Genomic DNA, 23,539 nt, shown 5'->3' on the forward strand with positions numbered 1-23,539 from the left:
ATGTAGGAAAACTCACCCGGACTGGAAACAAGGACAATATGAAAAGATAAAATGACAGTAAAAAAAGGAATATAAACCATGCTTAACTTTCTGTTGTTTTGGTTTACTGTTTGTTTTAAAATAAATTATATGACAGTAGTAAGAATCAGATCACTTTTCTGTTCCCTTCTTTCCACTTCCCATTTGAGATAGTCCACAAGTGGCTCCAATAGGACTGAAGGATGGAGAAGTCACTAGTCGCCAAATGGTCTTATATTTTACTCTTACAGGGTTAAAAGCAGACAGCACTCAGCTAGCAGTAAAAAAAGGTCCAATTAAAATTCACAGAGCTATTGATCTTAGCCCTGCTCCAGAAAACCCTCTTTCTGTTTCTACCTCATAAACAAGATGACATCGAAAAGAACTATCGATTTTCATACGCCATCTTTTCGGAGACATTTTCTTAGAATCTTAAAATTACATCAAGTGTTCATAAAACAAATAGACTTAATGTGATCATGTCTAGCAGACAGCACAACCCATTTGCCAAGTGGGAGGTAAACTAAGTAGATAGGTTCAACTTAATGCAAACTCAAGCTTCCCCTGGAAACTAAAACACATCATCCTACATCCACTTGCCTTCTTGTCACATGACAGAGCAACAGCTTCTTCCTCCAAATTAAGTATCTGTCAATCAAAAATCAAAACACTTCTTGCAATAATAAATGAGACTGAAACTCACTGAACATATCCACTGGCCCTGCAGAGAAACGCTTCCCATAGACCTGAGCCCTTGTTCCCTGGGGTGCCTGCAAGATTGCTCACCTCCTTGACCACGTCCTGGTAATGACAAAAGGCCCCAACTGCAATACTTTTAGGTAGCAATTCATGAAATGGTTGAGGTAGAGTTCAACATTTGAGTCAAAAAAGAAGTTAGAGCACAAGCACCAGAGAAAAAAGAAATGCCGTGCTGCCTCTGCTTAAAAGCTCACACAACTGATTATACCCAGACTTTTCTGGATGGTGTGGAGGTCAAAGCACAGCCTGACATCTTCTCCCAAGAAGTTTCAGGTCACAGCGCCCACAGTGGTACTATTAGAAATTATATTTGTCCCTATTAGAAGAGGCAGAAACACTCTCCCCTCCCTATCAGCCTTTGAGTATTTTCTGTCAGTCTGAATCACAATGACACACTGACTTGCTTGCCCTTTTTAAACTATAACTAAAGTAATGAAGCATATCTGTGCAGGATAAACAAGCATTCACCAGTGAAAACGCAAGAGCTGAGGTTGTTCAGACTGTAGGCATTAAAACTGCTATTTTTACTACTGCCCTCTCACTTGAGTAACTCTTTGCAGAAACTGGGCAACCAAATACCAGTAATCGTGTTTAAGAAATTCTGGCTTTCTGATCTACTTACTTAAAACCCATCATGCCTAGAACTCACACAAGTGAGTCACCATATATGCAAGCATTTAAAAAATAGGACATATTACAAGCTCAAGTATTACATGCCTTTCCTTGGACTAAATTTTAATAAGGGAAACATACTGGTAATATTAAGTGTAGCTGAGAGAGCAAATAGAACCACAAACACTTTACAGGGGTGTCTACTGTCATGCTTGCATGAATAAAAAGTAGAAAAATATCTTATCTGAGGAATCCTTTTATCTGCAAATTATTTTGTTCTTGTAAAAAATAAAAAAAATAAAAAAAATAAACCTACACAGGTAATGACAGAATACTGTGGCAGAACCATTTTCTGATCTCCTGTATTTTAGCAAAGACCACTTTGAAACATTAATTTGCTTTGGGGATTTGTTTAAAGCAGAGCAGGTTCACAGAGTAATTTGTGGGCTGTTTTCATACCTCTTTCACAGGCATCTTACTCTGTATTACCTCAATAACTACAGAAATTTCCTTAAAAATTACAGCCTCTGTGTCCTGACATCTTTTATTTAGCCTTGATTTCTGACAGTGGGGAGCCTAAACCTTCACAGGCATTGTTCCTTGTGCTGTCTTACTGCTAAGGAAGTTCTCAACTCCTACCTTGCATCTTTCTTGCTGAAATCTGTTTGGTTTTTTTTTAGCCTTTTATTCTAACCACTACAGATAGCTGGAACAAGTAAGACTGTTCTGCTTTCAAAATCCCTTTTGGGCATCTTCTCCCCACCCAAGCACTCTACCACCTTCTGTTTTTATTTCTCCGGACAGTTTTTCTCATCAGTCACACTCTTAATCCATCTGTTCTACTACTCTCCAGACTTGCCAGCTGGGTCATATACCGAAACATTTAACAATCTTCAGCCAAAGCTGTATCTAGCTGTAGTTACTTCACGAGTATTTCCAATTTACCACTGCTGGTTTTAGAGAACCTTACATGGGATGTCAAAAGCTTCACTAAACTTACCAGCCCTGCTTCTTTTGTAATGTAGTCCTATTTTTACTGCTTCGAAGGAAGTCAGATGAGTTTATCAACCACAAATTGTGTCAGTGTGGGCTACAACTTATCTCATTTTATCGGTACTGACAAAGAGAAATTCTTCCAGTTTAAGCATGTAACATTCAACATTTCAGGGTTCTCCCCCCCATTTTGAAAGAACGATGCTATGCTTGCTTTTCCCTACACCACACCTGACCACCTGTGCCTCCAAAGTAACCGCTAACAGTCTGAATCAACAATGGAGAATGAAAGCAGTAACTAATTTTATTCAAGCAGTAAGCCACAACCTAAGTTCCTTGGTTTCATTTATACTCATTTTGATACATATGTATCCTACTCAGCACAAGAGCAGTAAGATGATGCAATACCTGTGCATTGACAAAACAGTTTAAATGCTGCAACTAAGATGAAAAACAGTAACCATAGGTCTTACTTTTACAAGTTTCTGGTTATAAAAGCGCTCTAACTGAAATCAGAAGGGCAGCTCCTAGCACACAATCAGCTTAGGAGCTGATATGAAACGTAGGCTGCATTTCCCTGCAAGAAAACAACAAAGCCAAACAACTAAAGAATTGTAAGTCATTAAATATTACTTCAGGCCAAAGAGTTCAATTCACTACTGCTACAACTTTTATTGCAAACCAGTGCCCTTTGTCAGGACCCCAGCCTGCAACAAGCCATATAATGTTACTTCTAACTGCTCACAGCTGAGGTCATGTGAAGGGCCAAAAGGAAAGTAAATTGTAAAAATATGGTAAAAGGGGAAAAAGTATTTTTCAAGTGTTTGATAAAGGCTTGACTCTACAGAATGTCAGGTGCTGCTAAGAAAGCAGAAAATATGTAATAGCTGCTATTAAATTCTGTCACTTGAAAAGCACACACTATTTACACAGACATCCTACAATTTCACACTGCAACTTTCAGGCTCTATTTTGATCCATGGTCTATACTTCCTTCAGACTGTAACTTTGAAACATATTTAATTAAAAAGCCACCAGCCTTTCTTAGCACACACTCAACAGCCAACTTTCCCACTGAATAACAACATACTCACTGGTCATTACATCAATTTACTTTTTGCTGATTTCTCTTTCAGTCATCAATACATAAGTAACAACTGTGCCTTATGGGACAAATGGGAGCTTTTCTCACTTTTTCCAGACTAGAAAATGTAGCTTGACTTAATACCAAAGAAAAGGCAAAATCTCAGTCCAGTAATTCAAAGAAAAATTTCTGATTTCAGAGTTAGGGTCAAAGCTTTATTATAAAACTGAACTATGCACTAGAACTACGACAGAACAGATGTGGACAGAACCTTGCATAGGAAGGAACCCTAAATTTCCTGAAGGTATGTGAAGACAGAGTGCATGCTATGTGAAGGCCATTGCCTTTCAACTTCTATTTTCTTTCAGTAACCATGGACTGCACTACATATAGAGACTGTAATGACTTGAAAACATTCACCATCAATTTATTCAAGACATATTTAAAATAAAGAAACACCTTCAAACAATGGTGGTCACAGGTGGCTTTGGAAGCCAGTTAACTTCTCATCAAATCAAACAGGGCACTATGTCTGAACCTCTCCAGTTCAACTTGCTTTTAGTAAGGTCACCAGGATACTAACTCCCTCAAGACTAATGTGTTGACAGCATCACTAAGAAACACACCTTAGGGGTTCAGAGTTCACCTCCTGTCCTGGATGAAACCCAAGGCTGCAGGTCCAATCTCCTGCCTCTTTTGCAGTGTTGGGACATTTCCCCGTGTGAAGGTTTGCTCTGCAGATTACAGAGGAGCACAGGTGGTCAGCAAATTTTTCTGTTGTCTTGTTCGCATGTAGTACAGGACAATGCTGTGCGAGCCTCAGGGTTGTAACGTGATATTTTGAGACTCAGAATCTAAGGTACCTGTCCAATTTTAAGACTCACAACTACAACTTCTTCTAGTATAAGTTGGCACAGGTCAGCTGGCATCCAAACTACATTTCAACGGAAATGTAATGAAATGTAATGGCCTGATACAAACACAGAAAGCAACAGTATTACTAATGCTAAGAGATTGTCATGCCATATCCTTTCTACTCCCTTAGATACACATCCCACCTTCTTTAGGCACTCTCTAAAGATAAGCATAAAAATGTGTCACCCTCCTCATTCCAGCTGTGCAGCTTAAGCCAGAAAAAATTAGGATGGCATGCAGCACAACCTGCATAAAACTTATGTTTCACTGCATGATCCAGACTTGTCAGATGTGAAAGACCAGTGCCACCATCTGGTATCTTCTGACTCTTGGATCTTTCTTTTAGTCAGAAAGGAATTCATAGTTTGTCTAATTCAATACATAAAAAAAAGGGGGAGAGGAAGACAAGCAGTTCTGAACAGTAGAACAGAAAGCTTAAAAAAAAAAAAAACCTCTCAATGCAGTGGTTGCAAAAGGAGTCCAATATGTTAAACCTGGCAAAATAGAAATATCAGAAGCTGAGAGGTATTAAGTAAAACAAGCAAGCAAGAGCTTCTCAAAGAAAAAAAAAAAAAAAGGATCAGTCTTAGAAAAAACTCAGACCATTTCAAGTCAAAGTCATACCTGACAATGCAGCCCTCCTGAGTTATGAATGTTTAAAAGCATTTTTCAAATATTGCTCATAAGGAGGTTGGGAATCGTCCAAGCAAAACATTAACTATTTCTACAGGCTTCACACAGGGAAGATGGGAGTGGGGGGAATCACAATTCAGAATTTATTATTTTTCTTCAGTTATTACACTAAGAAAGTTCCTAGTACCAACTCACTTTTAGAATTATTCCTAAGACTCAGATAAGCATCTTGACTTAAAAACCTATTTATATGTTTTTTATTTGATTTTATCTTGTTTTTAGGGATATGTGGGAACACTCTGAAACAATCTCAGCTGTAACATTCTTGAGGCCAGGGAATATGGCAGCAACATTCATTAGGATTTCCTCCCTCACTATGAGGGGATTCTCAAAATGGGAGCTACTTAATTTCTCTGCTTTTATGGGGGTCACGTTAGCATTCTTAATGGCATTGGCAGTAAAAATGGACAACAGCCCGGCACTGGCAGAAAATTGTCCCCTGTGCACCTCTGTGAGGGAGCTCTGCTGACACGAAAACATCAAGAACACTTGTGACCTACACATACATAGGGGCAAAAAGAAGTTTGTGACAAACGGGAAAATAAAAGGCAAAAAGGAGAGGAAAGTAGTCAGTACCACAGCACTGACCTGTGTTCAGTGTAACCAAGGTAGGCCCTGGGTGTGAAGTGCCTGGAAATCAAGGGAAGTGCAGAACGAGGGCCTGCTGGACTCAGTCCTGGCCTCTGCTTCATCAAGGTCTGACATCACACTCCAAAACTTACTATTTTTTACTAAAGTGCTAGTCTGCTTCATAATATCTGGACATAACAAAAACCCAGCAACAGAAACAAAAGTAAACAGTAAAGTTCTCCAAGACAGCAGCACACAGGGAGCGTTATGCCACATGGCTTAGTGCAATCCTGAGCTCTACTTCAGCAACCACACAGTCATGCTGCAACAGCACCCAAAACATCACTAATCCCAGTGCAGAGACACACTAGGGCATTTCAGACTCTTTCACTGTTCCCAAACAGACTCTCACTGCCCAGAGCAGGCCAGCACCCAAGACACACTCCTTGAAATAATGCAGAGATGTCCCAACTCCTTCATAATACAGATCCCTCATTTCCACCGCTAACTTGCCCTTCCATTTTTTGCCTGCAGTGGCTCACCCTACCACATTCGGTAACCTGAGGTTTTGCTCAGTTAACAGCAGAACAGTCTAATGTTTTGCAAGTGGTTAATGGAAGTTGTGAACCTGAATATTAGACACTGATAATGCAGCAATGAGGTAAAACCGTGAAGATACATTATTACATCAGTTACATTTGACATATGTCTGAATCAAACTTCAGGCACCTTAACTTTCAAAGCACAGACACATTCACTTTTCCATCTTCCCTTGAACTGGTAACTACTCAAGTTTTTGTATAAAAAGGCCTCCAGCTTCCACAGATGCACCCACCATCCAGTTAACCAACAGCTTGTTTGCAAGCCCATCAATCCATAGGACCTCTATATGGTCATGGGATTCATTCTGACTCTACTCTTCAAATTCCCTCCCAGAGGCACCCTGAAGCATTCTGTCACAAATAAGGATGAATCACTGGGTGGATGTTGCCAATACAGCTTTGCATTAATTGTGGAACTGGAAAGTAGTCTTCCAGTATCTGAAGGAGGCCTATAAGGATGCTGGGGATGGACTATTCATTAGGGATTGTAGTGGTAGGACAAGGGGTAATGGGTTCAAACTTAAGCGGGAATTTCAGGTTAGATAGAAGGAGGAAGCTCTTTACTGTGACGGTGGTGAGGCACTGGAATGGGTTGCCCACGGAAGCTGTGAATGTTCTGTCCCTGGTGATGTTCAAGGCCAGGTTGGACAGAGCCTTGGGTGATATGGTTTACTGTGAGGTGTCCCTGCCCATGGCACGGGGGTAGGAACTAGATGATCTTAAGCTCCTTTCTAACATTAACTATTATATGATTCATAATCATAGCAAAAAATATTTCTCATATTCATAACTGGGGAAATTACGTATTTAGGTAAATATTAGTCTGAAGATAATTCACATAGCAGCCTGCATGCTGTGGCACTTAATCAGTCCTTGAAAGTTAAGGCACTGGTCCCATAAAGATCACAAGAGCAACATCTGAACTGCAGTAAGATGCAGTTTACAGCTAAATGACATTAATCAGTATTTTTCTTAGAACAGTTCGATACATCTTTGTCATTTCTGCCTAACAGTATGATTTAACTGCCTTTCACTATTAGCTTCTCATTGGGCCAGCTTTATTAAAAGAATGGTTTATGTAAGCAGCTTTCTAAAACATTAATTTTTTACAAATCCTAAAGTTGGACAATAATAAATTAAAATTCACAGGTACATGCTGTAATTGCTATGTCGGAAGAACAAAGTATAATTTTAATCCAGGGGAATACAGTATTTATTAATAGGTAGAAGTAAGCAGTATTTATTTATATCTGGTAGCAGGTACTGGTATTCTCAAAATAAACCTGGTGAAAGTCTAAGCTACTGCTAAAGTACATGGAAATATTCAGGGTCTACCATAGTTAGATCTGAAGCCTAATGCAGCAACACGTGGATGTTTTCCCTTCCAATGCCATGTAAGGGCTTTGACACATATTAGCTGGCAGAAAATTTTGTTCCTTAAGACAGCAGCAAAAGGTAAACAATTCTAAGTCTCTACTACACAAAATGATCTTACCTTCCCCAACACAGAAAGTATCATCTTTTCATAAATGAAGACGTTGAGGTTTTTTCAACCCTTCCTCTAAAACAGCAAGTCACAGGTTCACAACATTATAGCCCTACATCGTGATTTTCATTACTTCTTTTTTTTTTTTTTTCACGTTCAGAACAATCATTCACTGGAACAAACTCCCCAGACAGGGAGCTAGAAAATCTCGTCTAGGCTTCCTTTCCCGTAAAACCTTGGAGCAGATTACCTTTGAAGCTCCCTTCCAACCTGGGTTCTTCTGGGATGATTCTGTTATTTCTGGCTCAGTGTCCATTGCATGAACCAAAAGCCTCTATTCCAAAAAAAAAAAAAAAAAAAATCAACTATTTTATCACTAGGATGTTTCCTCTGGCCACATCTTCCCTGCAGTAACTCTAGTGCATTACTTCCTGTTCCTAGAGAAGGGGGACAGAGCAGCTCACTACCTGGTGCTCCACAGGTCTCTCCTGCATCTGAAAGTTGATGTCACCTCCAAATCTCCCTCTTTAATTTTATATTTGTAGGCCTATGCGAACACAGTTCTTTCAGGCTCTCCAAGACCATGTTTCATCTACCTCTGATTACTCTTTGCTTTTCTCCCAGCTGCTTTTGCCTGGTTTGCAACCTGCTGTAAGACTGAAGCCTCAGCTAGCTGTAATACGCCAGGCTGCACCTGGCAGCATAACAAGCACAGTGGGGGGATGACTCCTCCTGTCTTGCAGACAAATAAATCTTCCTAGTATATCCTGGCAAAGTTAATATTTTTCACAAAAGCTGGATGTGGCTAGCACTGAGATTCAAGTGAACAGAGCATAGTAACTCCCAGCATTCTATTCTGAAGAGCTATTCTGTACCCCATGTCTGCATAGGTTCTGTTTTTTACACTTCTATCTGTTAAATCTCCTGTACCAATAAAACTGGATGTTTGTGAGGGGCACAGGGGAAGCTTTCTGCAGTTCATAATGTTTCTTTAGAATTCTATTTCCTCGAGTTTGGTATTAAGTGATATTTTAAGTGTACTCTCTATTCCTTCATTCAGGTCATTCACATGCACAACCACCACCCCCCCCCCCCCCAAAAAAAAAAAAAGAAAAACACCAACACAACAGACAAACAAACCCCCAAGAAAGAAAGAACAAAACAAAAAAACCCCAAAGCACTGAGTAGTACCAGACCAGGACAGACTGCTGAGGAACTTCAAATCGGTATCTGTTCTCTTTCACACTTGGCCACTTACAGCTATTTACCCAGTACCAGTTTCTAGCCAGTCATGAATCACCTGTTCTTACTAACAAAGTCCCCTCACAAAACAAGAAATACATTAGGGATTTTGTCCTTATGTACAATGGCAGACCTGCTGGAGCTGCTTTATTAGCACCAGTTTAAGTCTGTGCCAATAGCCCGTGGTGTAGTTTACCTGCACAATGTTAAGGCACGGAAGAAATGCAGCAGGCTGGTAGGAGCACACTCCATCTCTACAAGGGAGAACACTTTTATAGCTTCAGTAATTGATTGCCTTTGCAACAATCGCACACTGCCAGTTTCATTTTTCAGAAAAAAAACATCAGATTGGAGCAGATGGGAGGAGATCAAAACAGACTGCACAGAGCAGCCAGTCTAATGGTGAATTGGGAATACTGAGCAAATATAAGAAGCCCGCGTGCCTCACGTCTGAATTGGAAACAGAGCTCTTTCATCGTAGCTTTGAAGTGCTGGTGTAAACGGTCTTGTATCTGTTTTGACAGCTAATGGCAAACTACCACCTATGCAACAGCTTCGCTTGCTGGGTGAATGCTTCAGCTACAACCAGGCAGGGGAAGTTGCACAAAGATGTGTGCAGATTTCTTTGCTCACAGAAAGTGAAGAGATGAAAACACAGAGGGGCTACTCAAGCCACAGCTGCTCCAGCAGACCACAGCTCATCCCTCACATGGTCACTGACACTGCGTCCCCCTAAAGTCGACTATGTTCAGCAATGCCACTCCATTCATAGCCATCTTTTGATGAACATGAAATGAATTTTCCACTTGGGAGCAGATGATAGAGAAAGCAATTTTGGTAAAGAAAAAGAAAACATTTCTAATTAAGCTTTCCATGTAGATAAAATATTTTCTGGTACAGCAAGGCAAAATAGGAATCAAGAAAAAACTGTTAAGTAGCCAGTCCATTCAGAACTGGTTCGTTTCTATTCTTTCCACTTTGTTGTTAGATGCTGGCTGTACGCCCTTTGCCTTGTATTTCTAAGGACTGATGAAAATTTCCATCTTAAATCTTCAGTTTATTGATGGAGTATCACAGTGAAAGTAGTATTGAGTATCCATCAAATTGTCCTGTATTTTTACTCTGAATTATCTTTTGGGGGGTTGGGGTTACACTCATAGCACTGTCTTTTTAATTTCTTTACATGGCAGGCTAAACATACTGTTTTCATCTCTAATTTTATACAGCTAAAACAAATTAATAGTTCTTTGCCAGAAATTTTTTTCAGCTGTAGCATTTGGACCCACCCTTTTTGAAAAGGAATGCAGTAAAGAACTGCAATTTCAATACTAGAAATGATATATTTCCTCGGAAAAAGAAATAAAATCCTTCCAGAAATTTGGGAGGAGGAGAAGGGGAGGGAATTATTACAACAGCAGGTTAACACTGAACGTATCAAGCAGAAATATTTAACACTATTTTTCTCTTTGTGAATAATGCATAGCTGTAATAACAGTTATGCTTTTGAACAATCACTGTGCCATGTAGCTGGAGGTACATGCACAAAGTAAAGCACATTACAGAAGTCATCCCTAGCCTCCATGCTCTTCCCAAAAGGACTGATTTAGGCACTGAAGCAAATACAAGCCTAGGGGGGAGGACAACCTCCCCTCAGTCCTTTCCCTTAGGTTTCTCATGCCTTTTTCAAGCCAGTGCACACAAATCCCATATTTCATTATGAAAAGGAAGCTCCCACTCATATGAAATCCATTGTTACTGCTCTACTTACACCAACTTGTTTTTCAATGCTTTTCACTGCACTCTGAATGCCTCTGCCAAGTACACAATATAGCTTGTTAATAGAAAACTTGAGGCTAAACAAAGCTCCACTGAACTGTTTTTCCTCATGCTGTTGCTGTTTCTATTCTCATTCCTTTGTCATGGTTCCCGTCACCACGATCACCTAGCGGCAACTAAGAGGAGTACAAAATACCATTTGGGACTGGTGACCGTTACAGAAGACCAGAAAGCAGTTCTTGGCCTCAGTGCATACATTAGAATATACTACTTCTAATTATTTATTTGGACCAACTGGATTTATACAAGAAGTCTGCCAGCCACATAAACCTGTGACACTGCTGGTGCTCTGACACATTACTTGTCCTCTCAGTGACCAGTGAAAATTCCCACAATACGTTGAAGGCAAGTGACAGCTACCTACAAACCTATCAATCCAAAACCACAGATGCTGCCAACTTTCACATGCTGCAGCAACAGAGACCACACAGGTCTGCACCAACACTTCCAAGTAAGCTCTAGCACCCTCCTCTCTGCCACAGAGACAGATGGGAGCCCAGGATACATCTCTCCTGTCTGCAGAGGATTTTCAGCAGCAGGAAACCATGAGGTTTTCTTCCAGGAGCACCTATCTCAAAACCTGCCCAGAAACCTCTCTATCAGCACAAACTAGAGAGGCAGCTGCCACAGCTGCACATCCATCCTGGTGGGCATAGTGTGGATACAGGCAGAGCCACCTCTGCCCTCTGGGTAAAGGAGCAGAACAGGCTCCCATGGCAGTATGCAGCTACAGGAGGAAGCAGCAGAGACTATGCTGATGTAGCAGGACCATGAGACTGTGCACAACAAGCATTACCTGTCCCTCAGGTAGTTTTATCTTTGAAGAAGAGAACCTTCATATAAAAAGGTTAAAAGAAAACCCTTAAAATTTGTTTTGTTTCAAGGGCATGTTATTAAAAAAAAAAAGGAGAAAAAAGTACAGCAATACCTCAAACTGAATGTTTGTATCCAAATATCTTCAAAGAACTAGGCTAACAGCACTCCTTTCATTCTTTTCATTTAAATTGAACAGAATAGTTTGCTGCGTACATGCTGTTCACTTCAAAAGACCATTCTTAATCCATTAATAAATAGCATCCTAGAAGGAGTCATACAGAAGTAAATTTTTAATGCATCAGCCAAAACAGGAACCAGCAGATGGGCAGGACTGAATTAACTGTGTATCCGACTGGTATCTTTGCAAAAGGGGAAAATTAATGGCAGAAAAGTACTACGGGAAGACAAAGTTTTCTGGGATTTTGTTTTGCTTTGAATTAATGAAATCAGTTTTGCTGCTCCACGTTAGGTGTTACGTAATATGAATCTCTTTGTAATACGCCCATTACCCATGAACCCTTATCCTGAAGGAAAGGAAGTTTGAGATGTGAACCCTCACCCTCTGAATTTTGAGAGCTATGGTGACCTTCAGCAAATTTGGTGTTTCTAACAAAAACAAATACAATTCCATTAAGCCTTGCTTCTGTTACGGAGCTATCACTGATTGGCAATACCCTATCCCACATTCCATGCTCTGACAAAAGAAGTCACCCTAACTAGGTATACATTCCACTGAGTCAATACCCTGCATGCTCAATAGCTGCCAACATCAGTTCAACTCTCACTTTTGGTCAAAAGAGCAATTAAAAGAAGGGGAAAAAAAAAAAAAAAAAAAGAAAAGAAAAGAAAGAGGTGAAGCCCGTGAGTTAGAAGAGAAATACAAAATAAATCAGCAAGTCACCAGTCAGCTCAACCCTCCTCTCAAATACAGTGCATAGACACAGCCTCTCTTTCTGCACTGTATGTTTAGGAAAGTAGAATGGTAGAGTGGGTGATTTGAAGTACTTCAGTGCAAAGAACAGACAGGTTAAACCTGTCATCTGGAAGAATCGGGACAAAGCAGCACTGTAACAAGGTCTGCCAACTCAGTACTGACATGGGAAAATGAATAAGGAATGAGTATTAACTGTCTCACATAGAAGAAATATGGGACACTAAGTGAAGTTATCTGATAGAGTCAAACCAAGGAAATTGAGAGATGTCATGAAGTGAATGGACTGGCTTAATTGCCTTGGTTTCTGCAGATGCTACATTTAAATAGAGCCAGTAAGCAATCAGCTAATAGACAAAAACCAAAAAACAAAAAAACACCCCCCCCCAAAACAAAAACAAAAAACCAAACCCCTAAGTGCAAAAAAAAACAAAACAAAACAAAACAAAACAACCAAAGCCCTAAGTGCAAAGACATCTGCCTGAGGACATCTCTGGTCCATTCCAGGAAACTGGTAGCTTTCAGAAGCATCATTCCTACTCATTTTTTAGGTTTTCCCAGGGACCTGCTGCTAGCCAGACACAACCACTTTTCAGTCCTGGGACAGATGTTCTTACAACAGGATGTAACCAAACCTGAAGAGTGAGCTGATGCAATGGCACTGATGCCAATATGCCTTGCACAATCCATATACCAGAAATATTCCTGCTTTGTGTTTGGGTATTTTCTTTCCACACTAAAACAGGAATTATTTCCCCACTTCCCTTTTCCTATACCACAGTGCCAAGACCCCTCTTTTCCTTAAAGTCTTGAAACACAAAGTGGTTTTTCATTTTCACTAAGTTGTCTGCATTACACTCCAAGGTATGAGGATCTGCATGTGTCTTCCCCTAGGTAAGGGCCACAACAAGGTGAGATATCTCAGTGGCAGCAGATGCCCTCTCACCAGTGGCAGCTGCCCCACACCACCCTGCTGCTAGCAAGGGGAAACCACACACCACACCCCCCCCAAGTAGCTTCAAAGGGCACAGCCAGTGTTTTTATTTACCAAATTATTTAATTATAAAAGTTGGGCATTTTTTTCCTTCAAGCAGACACACAGGGTCTGTCATAAAACTACAGTGCACTGTGCTTCTTCAGGCAAAGCCTTCATTGGGCTCATTTGTTCTCAGGTCTTTGATGCAAAACTGTCACCTTCACGATTTTGCCTTGCTCAAGCCCAGTCACTCCTACCCCAGGTCTGACACAGACAACCTGCAGCACTTCCCTGCACCAAGGCAGGAGCTGCCAGCACCCTACAAGGCACTGTAGGAACCCTCTTTTCAGCCATTCTGCATGACTCGGTTTTGCTTCAGGCAGGCAACTTCTTTGGATATATTTTCTTCTTCACAGAATAACTAAAATGTTCATCTAGCTTAAAATCTTACAGTACACACAAAAGCTGTTTGACTTTGTACTTATTTCTCCTCCAACCCAGTAAGTAAAGTACCTACCCTCCTTCATTTGTGATCTTTTTTTTGAGCCGCATTCAGTTTCAATATAGCTTGAATTTAATTTAGAATTTGCTTAGCTGATTTTTATTCTATTATCTTTTGTTCTCTGGGCAAGTACGTATTTAATCTTGAGAGTAAAATTGTTATAATTAAATCTGTGTTTTTAAAGGTAATATGAATTAGACGGTAGAGCTAAAATAATATGTAGAAACTTGTATGGAATTAACAGATGGAATATCTCACCTGTACAAGCAGCACGCTATGACAGGGATTAGTTGTTACCAAAAAGAACCCATATGTGTTATTCAGATTTTAGTACCCATTGAAGTACTACATGAAGCTTACATAATTACAAAAGTCTCTACAGAAATGCAAGTCTGTTAAATACTCATTCAGAAATGTCAGTTTTTCAACTCAAACTGAAGCTTTGAGCACTCATCTCCCTGCCTAAATCCCCAATGTGATGCCTATCACATGAAGGCAAAGAAAATTCTTTAGCCTCTTTTTACCTCACTTTGACACACAAACAAGTTTGATAAACAAAAGAGATGGGTTCAGGGAGGAAGAACAGAAATCTCAGCAAGATTACCATGACCCAAAATTTCCTTCATGTCTTGTTTTTGGGGCATCAGGTCTTAGTAACAGCTTAAATTTGGTCTGGAACCCAATAGGCTACATTTTACTTTGAAAATCTGCACCTATTTATCTGCTAGGTATAATTATGTAAAGATCTTTGCAGCATAACATGAACAAATGCCCAACAGATTCATTTTTCCTTTTTAATATAAATTATGTCTACATTATTAATTCCTTTTTGCATCCTCAACAAGCCAATGAGAATGAGGCAAGCACACAGAAGGGCTGGAGTATGATGATAGGCAATTTAACTTCTGAAATGCATAAATCATGTGATATTCATACATGTTTTTCTATATACAGCGCATGTGAAATCTAAAAATCACACAGAATTCACAAGTTAATTATGTCCCTAATTGATACTTCATAATAAAATGCCTGAAGGAGAGCAGACTCATCTGATATGCAAGCAATTTTAGATTTAAATTAAGTTAGGGATTGATTTCCATTTCAAAAGTGGTTTTAAAATTTAACAAGCGAAATAAAGAGCTGTTTTCAAAAAGGGACACAAAAGATGGGAATGCAAAGTGTTTGATCAGGTGGTTGATATTCAGCAGAATTACATATATGAAGGTATTTTTCACTCTCTTATTGTCCGCTTAATTTAAGGGAAAAGAGTAGATGGACATTTTAAACAGTTCTGCTATACGAATGCCTCAGACCTACATCCACAAAAGGAAAACTGGTCTATAAAAGAACCCCACCAATCCAACAAACCAAACCAAAGTACTCATTTTACTAAGAATTTTTCTGCAGAACTTTTCTAAGTGCTTTTCTACAGGGTATTGGAATGAGACCCCAGGTCATTTTTCTTCAAGTGATAATTCTAATGTCCACTTCTTATTTCTTTGGCTATTGTAAACTGGAGTTTGACTGGATAGAGTTTGATTTTCTGCTTTTTTATTTAGCTCTGATACTTCTTATTTTATAACCTCAATCTCTATTCTAAAAACTTGTAAAATAAAGATCATTAGGTGGAGTTTTGCTATTGCAACATATTGTAAATAATCAAGAGATTGAGAAATAATGCTTCTCCAAAATAATGGAAGACACTGTTTTCCTTTGAAGGCTGTTGTCATTAGGCAGGGCAGTCTCCCTGTTAACGATTTATACTTACATAAATTTGCTGCCCTAGGAAGCAAAAGTACACAGTCATAAAACATCAGTACTAGAGAGCAGTGATAGGTACTCAGGGAGTCTGTTAAAGAGGAAGCCAGAGCACAATTGCTCTTTTTCCAAATAAAGAACATTTTAGACCCACAAACTCAGCACAAGAATCAAGCTGGTTTTCTTTTATTTTCAATCCCAAATAGCTCCTGAAACTGCTGAAAAAGTTTTAAAGCATCTTACATTTAATGCTGCTGAAAATGAAAAGGCTTAAAAAAAATGGAAGAGTGAAAAAGGATTTGGCCTATCTTGTTCCACTCTGGAAGAATAATAAGAAAAAAGTTTAAAAAGTTAAGTTTTTGAAGAAGTTTTATTGGTAAATAAATCACCTGCCTTCAGATTCTGCCTGCCATAGGAAGGCTGCAGTGGCCATCTTTTCTGGCTCTTCCATTCTTTTTAGGAAGATCTCATTTCTTTTCATGTATACAACTTTACTCTTAGCTGCTGCTGCTGCTTTCACCACCATCTGTAACCTAAGCTCAAGTATTTTCTATTCTGTAAAGTATCTCTGATGAAAGCTACAAAAAGGCACAAGTGTGTTCGCTGGGGAAATACCACAAAGTTGTGGATGTCTGATCTCCACTTAGAATAGCTGTATAACAGCAATGCCTCTCATCCGAGAGATATCTGGATTAAAAAGATAAGGGAGCAAGGGGATAGGAAGTAAGGAGGGAGGGACAGACCTGCCTAGGATAAGATTCACAGAGACTAATGTATCTGTTGTATAATACAAAGCAAACAAATTCAATTTAATAAAACATCCTGCATACAAGGTATCACCTAGCACATTACAGAGAGATAAAAGACCAAGGTAATGCTTTAGAGAATTGGATACTGTGACTCAGAAAAGCAAAACAGAAAATACACAAAGTTGAAGTAGCTCAGATAAAGGAAAACTACTGAATTTAAACACATCTAGAGTACGAGCATATGTTCTTATAGAACATCCATAATTAGAGAAAAAAAAAAAAAGCAAACCTCAAACAATTAAAGGCTTCTTTAAGAATCTAAAGCCCTAGGGTTTATTAAAGCATCTCTGTACTAGAAGTCTTAGGTGATAGAAACTAATTTTAACCTGGTGGAATTAGAGTCACAGAAAAACCTCAATTTTTAAGGCTCTTCCTCTTCCTAAAAGTGCCTCTTTCTGCTTTCAGCAAAACTTTAAATAGAGATTACAAAGACATGGACCAGCTTCTATCTGTTTGCTTCCGTGGGTTTGAAGCAATTCAGTATTGGATTTGGTCTCTTCTCATTTATAGACAATTATGTCAATTCTATGCTAAAATAAGGTACAGCAAAAAAAAACAAAAAACCCAAAACCATGAATCAATAAAGAACAGCAAACATGAAGAGAGCTCTAAAGGCACAACTCATGATTTCTGGATGCGTGAAAGTAATAGCTCTATCTACCTGCAAGATGTAAGTTAACAGCTGTGATCACAGCAGTTTTAGTAATAACTTGTAGTTATTAGGAACCAAAGTAGTGGAGGGGACAGGAATAAGCTCAGGAACAGAGTAAAGGAGTAGGCAGGCAGCAAGGCTGAACACCATGTAGCTACACAGCTTGAGAGGACTCCATGCAGAGTCTGCCTGGGTGCCTTAAAAGCCTGAGAGAGTTGCCAGTACCACAATGCTGCCCTAGGAAGCAAAAGTACGCAGTCATAAAACATCAGTACTGGAGAGCAGTGAGAAGGTATTTAGGGAGTTTGTTAAAGAGAAAACCAGAGGCCCTGAACACTGGGAAGCACAAAGGTACTAGCAGAAAGAAGCTGAAGGATCCCTTTGCTCATCACTCGAAAGGGCAGATGGGTAACGCTTCAAGGCAAGGAAACGTAGGAGAAACAACTGACACAAGCTTGGCTACTTGTACTTTCTGCTGGTGATAGTGAAGAGCTGTAAAAGGGCAGCGGCAGGATCATAAATACAGGTTAAATGATTGATTCTTTCTTCCACATAGCTTCTATCCTGGAAACAGGAAGTGTGGGGGAGTCATGGAGCTGACAGAGAGAAACTGGATGGACAGATCAGTGACTACAAGGTAGTTAAGACAGTGACTGATGGCAGTCCAGCAGCGTATCACCTGAACAAGCTCTATTATCACTTTTAAAAATGAATCTGTGAGAAATGCCAGGAGAGACATAAGCATGGCACAAGCCACTGCAGTTCTGGAAGCTCAGCTAGAAACTAAGGCTCCCAAAAGGTGAAGATGGGGCTGCTCATGTGCCCAAGTAACAAGGGTTATTAGCCTGCCATATCTGTACTCCTCCTTCTTGGCAAGGAAGGCCCATCCATGCTGCACCTTGTGAAAGGTCACACATGCCCCTCCCCTGACCTGTATCATGCATGTGGCAGCCACTGCCCAGATTGTCATCTTAGCCTTGCATAAGACTCCTCAGTCACCCCTTTTCTCCCCAGCATACACTTATGTCAAAAACTAATCCAAAGACTTCCTTCAGAGGTCAGAGGGCCCATGTATTTATCTTCCGGTGGTGCTCATCTTACCCTAATTCACATCAACACAGCACAGTAATAAGTTCTGTGTTTCTTCAAAATACAATTTCTCCATCAACATAAAGCACATCTGTCAGAAAAGACCATCTCCTCACACTGGACCCACTCTCCTTTCTACAGAAACTGCCAGGAACCCTCCCCTTTACATCAAAGTCCCTTGGCTTGCTTACTTGGAGCAACAAGAGGTGCAGTTGCATGAACCACAATACCCAAGCAATCTATTGCCATGTTTTTTTTAACCTATTTCATCCAAAAAAATCAACTTGAAGGTTAGGAATAGGTTTAAGGATCTTTCCAGGATTCTTTACCATGTGAGCATTCCACTTCAACATTCATCTCATGGATCAAAGGTCAGTATTCATTAGGTGCCTGATGGAGTAACACTACAGTAGCTCCTTGTAAAAATCCTACAGTATATAGCAACTGTCTCTATCAAAAAGAAAACAATGAGAAAATTAAGGTGCTTCAGTTTTTACAGAACTGCTACGGATTAATCCTTCTATAAGCACCTTCAAGATCATTTGTTATTGTTGAATCTTGTAAAAAACAACTTAGGAGAAAACATACACATTGGATCTATTTTTCTTGCAAGCAGGACAACAAATTTCTAAGACTTTCCAAGCACAGTAGCTTCACGAAATTAAACACACTTTGCATCAGCTCAAGCTGTTGTGTATAGTAAAATGATCAATTTTGAAAGCTTCCAAAATTATTACCACAGCTGGATACTGCACAACTTTTTTAAGGCTTAAAACAATAGCCTCTCACACTTTCATAGACTGGGAATCATTCATTAAGATCAGTATGTTCAAAATACTAAGTGTTTTTCTGGCATTTTTATTTCTAGAGTATACACCAATGTTCTGAACATGCCAGAATTCACAACTGTAATTAATGCACGGGCCTAATTAGCTCCAAACAAACAGGAAAGTCCCTAAGACATTGCCCAATAAGAATTTTAAACATTGGAGAAGTTAGATTGCAGATCCAATTAATTTGGAATCCCATGAAAAAACATGAGAACCACATTTATTGAGCAACAGCTCCAGCTATAAAACAATTTTATCTGAATAAAATAGCTGTGGCAGACAATCTACAAAACATGCAGTAAAGGGCTAACAGCCATAATACAGCGGAGCAAACATCTAAATAACAGGATATCTTAGCGTCAAAGAAAATTAAAATAGTTTAGTGTGAAGGGGGGGGTAAGTGAATATTTACAAGAGGTACAAACCAGAAAAAGCCACAATTTATTGAGTCCAGATGATGATCAGTGAAAAGTGGTTTCTCGCAGGGGCCTTGCTGGGACAAGTACTCTATAATACCTTCATCAGCAATATCAATTGTGAGCTCCAGCGCACCCTCAGCAAGCTTTCAGACAACCAAACTGAGTAGTGCAGTTGAAAACACCTGAAGGACAGAATGCAATCCAAAGGGCCTGGACAAACTTAAGAAGTGGGTCCATGTGAATCTCATGAGGTTCAACAAGGCCAAATGCAAGGTCCTGAACCCAGGTCAAGGAAACCCATGGTACCAATGCAGGCTGGGGGACAAAGGGATTGAGAGCAGCCCTGCTGTTACCTCTAGACTTGGGGATGCTAGTGATGAAAAGCTGGATATGACCTCTCAAAGTATGCTCGCAGCCCAGAAGGCCAAGTGTTTGGTGGGCTTGATGGGCTGCATCAAAAGGAGTGTGACCAGCAGACCAAGGGATGAGATTCTTCCCTCTCCTCTGCTCTGGTGAGAGCCCACTTGGAGCATTGCATCCAGCTCTTGAGCCCTCAGCAGGGTAAAGACATGGACCTGTTGGAGCAGGTCTAGAGGAGAGCCACAAAATGGTCAGATGCCTGGAGCACCTCTTGTATGAGGAACGGCTGAGGGAGTTGGGGTTGCTCAGTCTGGAGAAGAGAAGGCTCTGGGGAGACCTTAGAGCAGCGTCCAGTACCTAAAGGGGACTCCAAGAAATCTGAGGAGGGGCTTTTAAGAAGAGCATATTGTGATAGGGCAAGGAGCAATGGTTTTAAAGCAAAGGGTATAGATTTAGACTAGATATAATGAAGAACTTTATTTCAAAGAAGGTGAGGAAACACTGGAACATGTTGCCCAGAGAGGTGGTAGATGACCCACATCCCTAGAAACATTCAGGGCAAGGCTGAATGAGGCGGTCAGCAATATGATCTAGTTGAAGATCCCATTGCAGCAAACTTGGACTAGGTGACCTTTAAAGGTCTCTTCCAACACAAACCATTCTATGATTAATTTTGAAGGAGGTAAGTCTAATTCAGACAGAAAAACATACAGCTGGTCCACAGATAACAAGAACCTGTAGCTGTAATGCTGCAGTACCTGATCTGAATGATTAACGGCCTGAAAATAAGCTTGCTTTTACAACATTTTTTCCTATTCAAGAAACAGAGAATTTCCCAGGACAATTATTAATTCCAATAGATAAGTCCTGAAAGTAAAAGAACAGTCATTACTTTCTACATAAAAACGTTTCAGAGCTCTAAATTTCAGTTATGAATATGGCAAATTAGCTATGTTGAAATAATTTTTCTCAAAAGCTAGTGCTATACTCCCAGATTTTTACTGACCTAGTTTGCTCCCTTATGCATGCGTGTATAGGTAAAATAGCACAGTAATGTAAATACTTTGATCTATGCCCCAGATGTGTGGTATGCTTTCCCAGCACAGTTTGACAAACCACATGTCCCAGGAAACTCCTGCCACAGAAGGAGGAGATTGCATCCATCTATGATAAGACCATACAGGGGGCAGAGGGGCTGAAATCAGGTGGCCCGAGCACACTCCTCAGTGCTCCTTGTTGTCACTAGGGTGATTCCCCCCTTCCTCCTAAAGGATACTTCCATCACCACCAGCTACTCGGTATAACCCAGACCTGAGACTCCTCAACAGAAGATCATGGAGACTCAGTGATGACAAACACATGACAGCTAACGTTTTAGCTGACAAAAGCAGAAGTCCAAACATCATCTGCAAATTCAGGCCAAGCTGTTATAACCCATTTACAGAAGGATGATCAGTGAGTTTTCTGATGGGATGAGACATCAGAGGGGATAATGAAAAGAACCAAGCAAAACAAGATTCCCTAGAATCAGTCAAGGGGAGTCAAAACTATGCCAACACAACTCGATTTCAGAGGTACTACACATACTTATCTAGGTGCAAAGCAGCAAGAAAAATCTAAATCAAATGAGCAAGGAAATTTAGAGTTAATTCAGGGCTGCTGAACACTTTCCTGATGTGCAGTAATAGCTCATGTAAGACTTACTTCTGGTGCAAGATTTAACTGCACTTCTATTAACCTTCTGCAGCCATTCAAATTTTATTCCATTAACTCACAGTAACTGCTGTTGTCTTGATTACTGATTGAAAATATTTTTTAAAAGCAGAAGCTGTGCTGCAGAACTCAGTTTTCCAACAGTAAGGTAAATGGTTATTCCAATTTTAATATATGGAGCAAAAGATAATCAGTCAATACTCAAGAATGGACTACTTAAATGTCTTCAAAATTAAATTACATTGCAGCTCAATGCAATTTAAAACATCAAAGAAATCAGAGGCTCTCACAGATTTTAATTAAGCAATCTCCTCTACATTCAGTCCTTCCCTTTTTCTTATCCTGCTGCTACTTATTTCTTTTAATGTTTATTCACTGCTCTGCATAAAACAATAAAAACAACCAAATTTAGTTCTTATTATTTACAGTAGCATAGTTCTTAAGTACACAAGCACAGCATTCCCATCCTAAATAAATTACTGATGTTGACAATGATATTTCAGAAACCCAGGCATGCACATAGTGTAATTTTATGAATAAATTGTATAGAAATAACCAGTTGAAATGCATGCAAAATCTCAGTGACAGAATAAAAAGTAGTCCAATATTCTTTAACCAGTCTCAGAGGAAAAAGAAAAAAAAGTCAATGGACAAAGGAGCAAATAAAAATCACCTAAAAGAAAGGCTTTCCACTACAGACTTCCATGCCAGGCTGTTTGCTTTTGCAAGTCCTCAGCCAGTTTAAGTCACTAGAGTCAAGGAATGTACAGAATTTCTGTCTCACAAGACAATACCCAAATTTTTCCTTCCCCCGGTACAAGTAGCAGCATATTAGAGATAACCCCAGCTGATGTGGCAGTGAACAATTCAAGCTCTTGCTTCCAACCCCCGGGTGCAGGGAGTCCTCAGGAGCTCCAAGTTAACTTAGCTACAAGACTCTTTCAGCATGAGACAGACAGCACATGGTGCCAAACATCCCAGGAGAAATGGTTTCCCCATCTGACCCCCCACAATGGGTACAAGGAACCAGAAGGTCTCAACAGAGTTGTGCTGCACCCTAGAGCAGAACAAACAGAAACCCCTGCAATTACCCAATGGTCACAAGGCTAGGAGCAGCAGCCTGGGTACCTTAGTCAGTATTTATACAACTCGCTTGCTTAAACCGCGACAAGATTTTGCTTTATTTCCATACCAGTTCTTCTTTCCCCACAAGAATATCTGTCTATTGCTATCCCACAATGACCCTACCAGCATGAGTTTAAAAAAAAAAAAAAACACAAAAAATTAAAGTGAAAAAGTCCCCTTTTAAGCCTCCCCCTTTACCTTATATCCTAGGACACATGACAGTGTAGGGCTAACTGAACCACCAGGCAGGTCATGGTGAACAGGCTAAAGAGCCCCGCCCACACTTACATGGGTCTCCTGGCCCCTGGGCAGGGGCAGGTGAGGCACATCAGGGCAATTAAGTGCAACCAGGGCCCAGCCAGAAGCTTCCAGGATTTTCTTTCCAGCTAACACTGGATTCTCCTGTTGGAAACATGCCCACAGAGTATCATTTGGCTAGTACTGCCAAAATCTCCTCTCTGAGACCAGATCAGTCAGAAGTAATGTGTTTCCTAGGACAAATTTCATATCTTGCTCTATTTACAGACTGTTACATTTAACATATTAAAAAAAAATTCCTTATTCAGAATTATTCTTCTGACCATTTCTAAGTTGTTTTTTCCAACTTGTTCTAATTCCTCAGCTGAAAGTCATGATTGCAAACTGCATCTGCACTCTGCAAATACATTGAAATATGTTTTAACAGCTGTTCAACAGTCACTGGATAACAAGGAGGTCTATCACCAGGGGCCTTATGGACATTAAATTTA

General features: G+C 40.0%; 1 long non-coding RNA gene across 1 annotated transcript in view; it reads right to left on the reverse strand.

Moving 5' to 3' along the window:
• The window catches only part of LOC133223390 (uncharacterized), a 119,933-nt gene extending 96,850 nt beyond the window's left edge, over window positions 1-23,083 (reverse strand). The window contains exon 1 of the long non-coding RNA XR_009728553.1: window positions 22,989-23,083. This is a non-coding gene — a long non-coding RNA (uncharacterized LOC133223390). The remainder of the gene's footprint in view (window positions 1-22,988) is intronic.
• Window positions 23,084-23,539: the final 456 nt, after the last annotated feature.

Source organism: Neopsephotus bourkii, unplaced genomic scaffold (assembly GCF_033783945.1).
Source record: "Neopsephotus bourkii isolate Nb327-2 ecotype Australia unplaced genomic scaffold, CSIRO-AGI_Nbou_v1 NB_1634, whole genome shotgun sequence".
NCBI classification, from domain to species: domain Eukaryota; kingdom Metazoa; phylum Chordata; class Aves; order Psittaciformes; family Psittacidae; genus Neopsephotus; species Neopsephotus bourkii.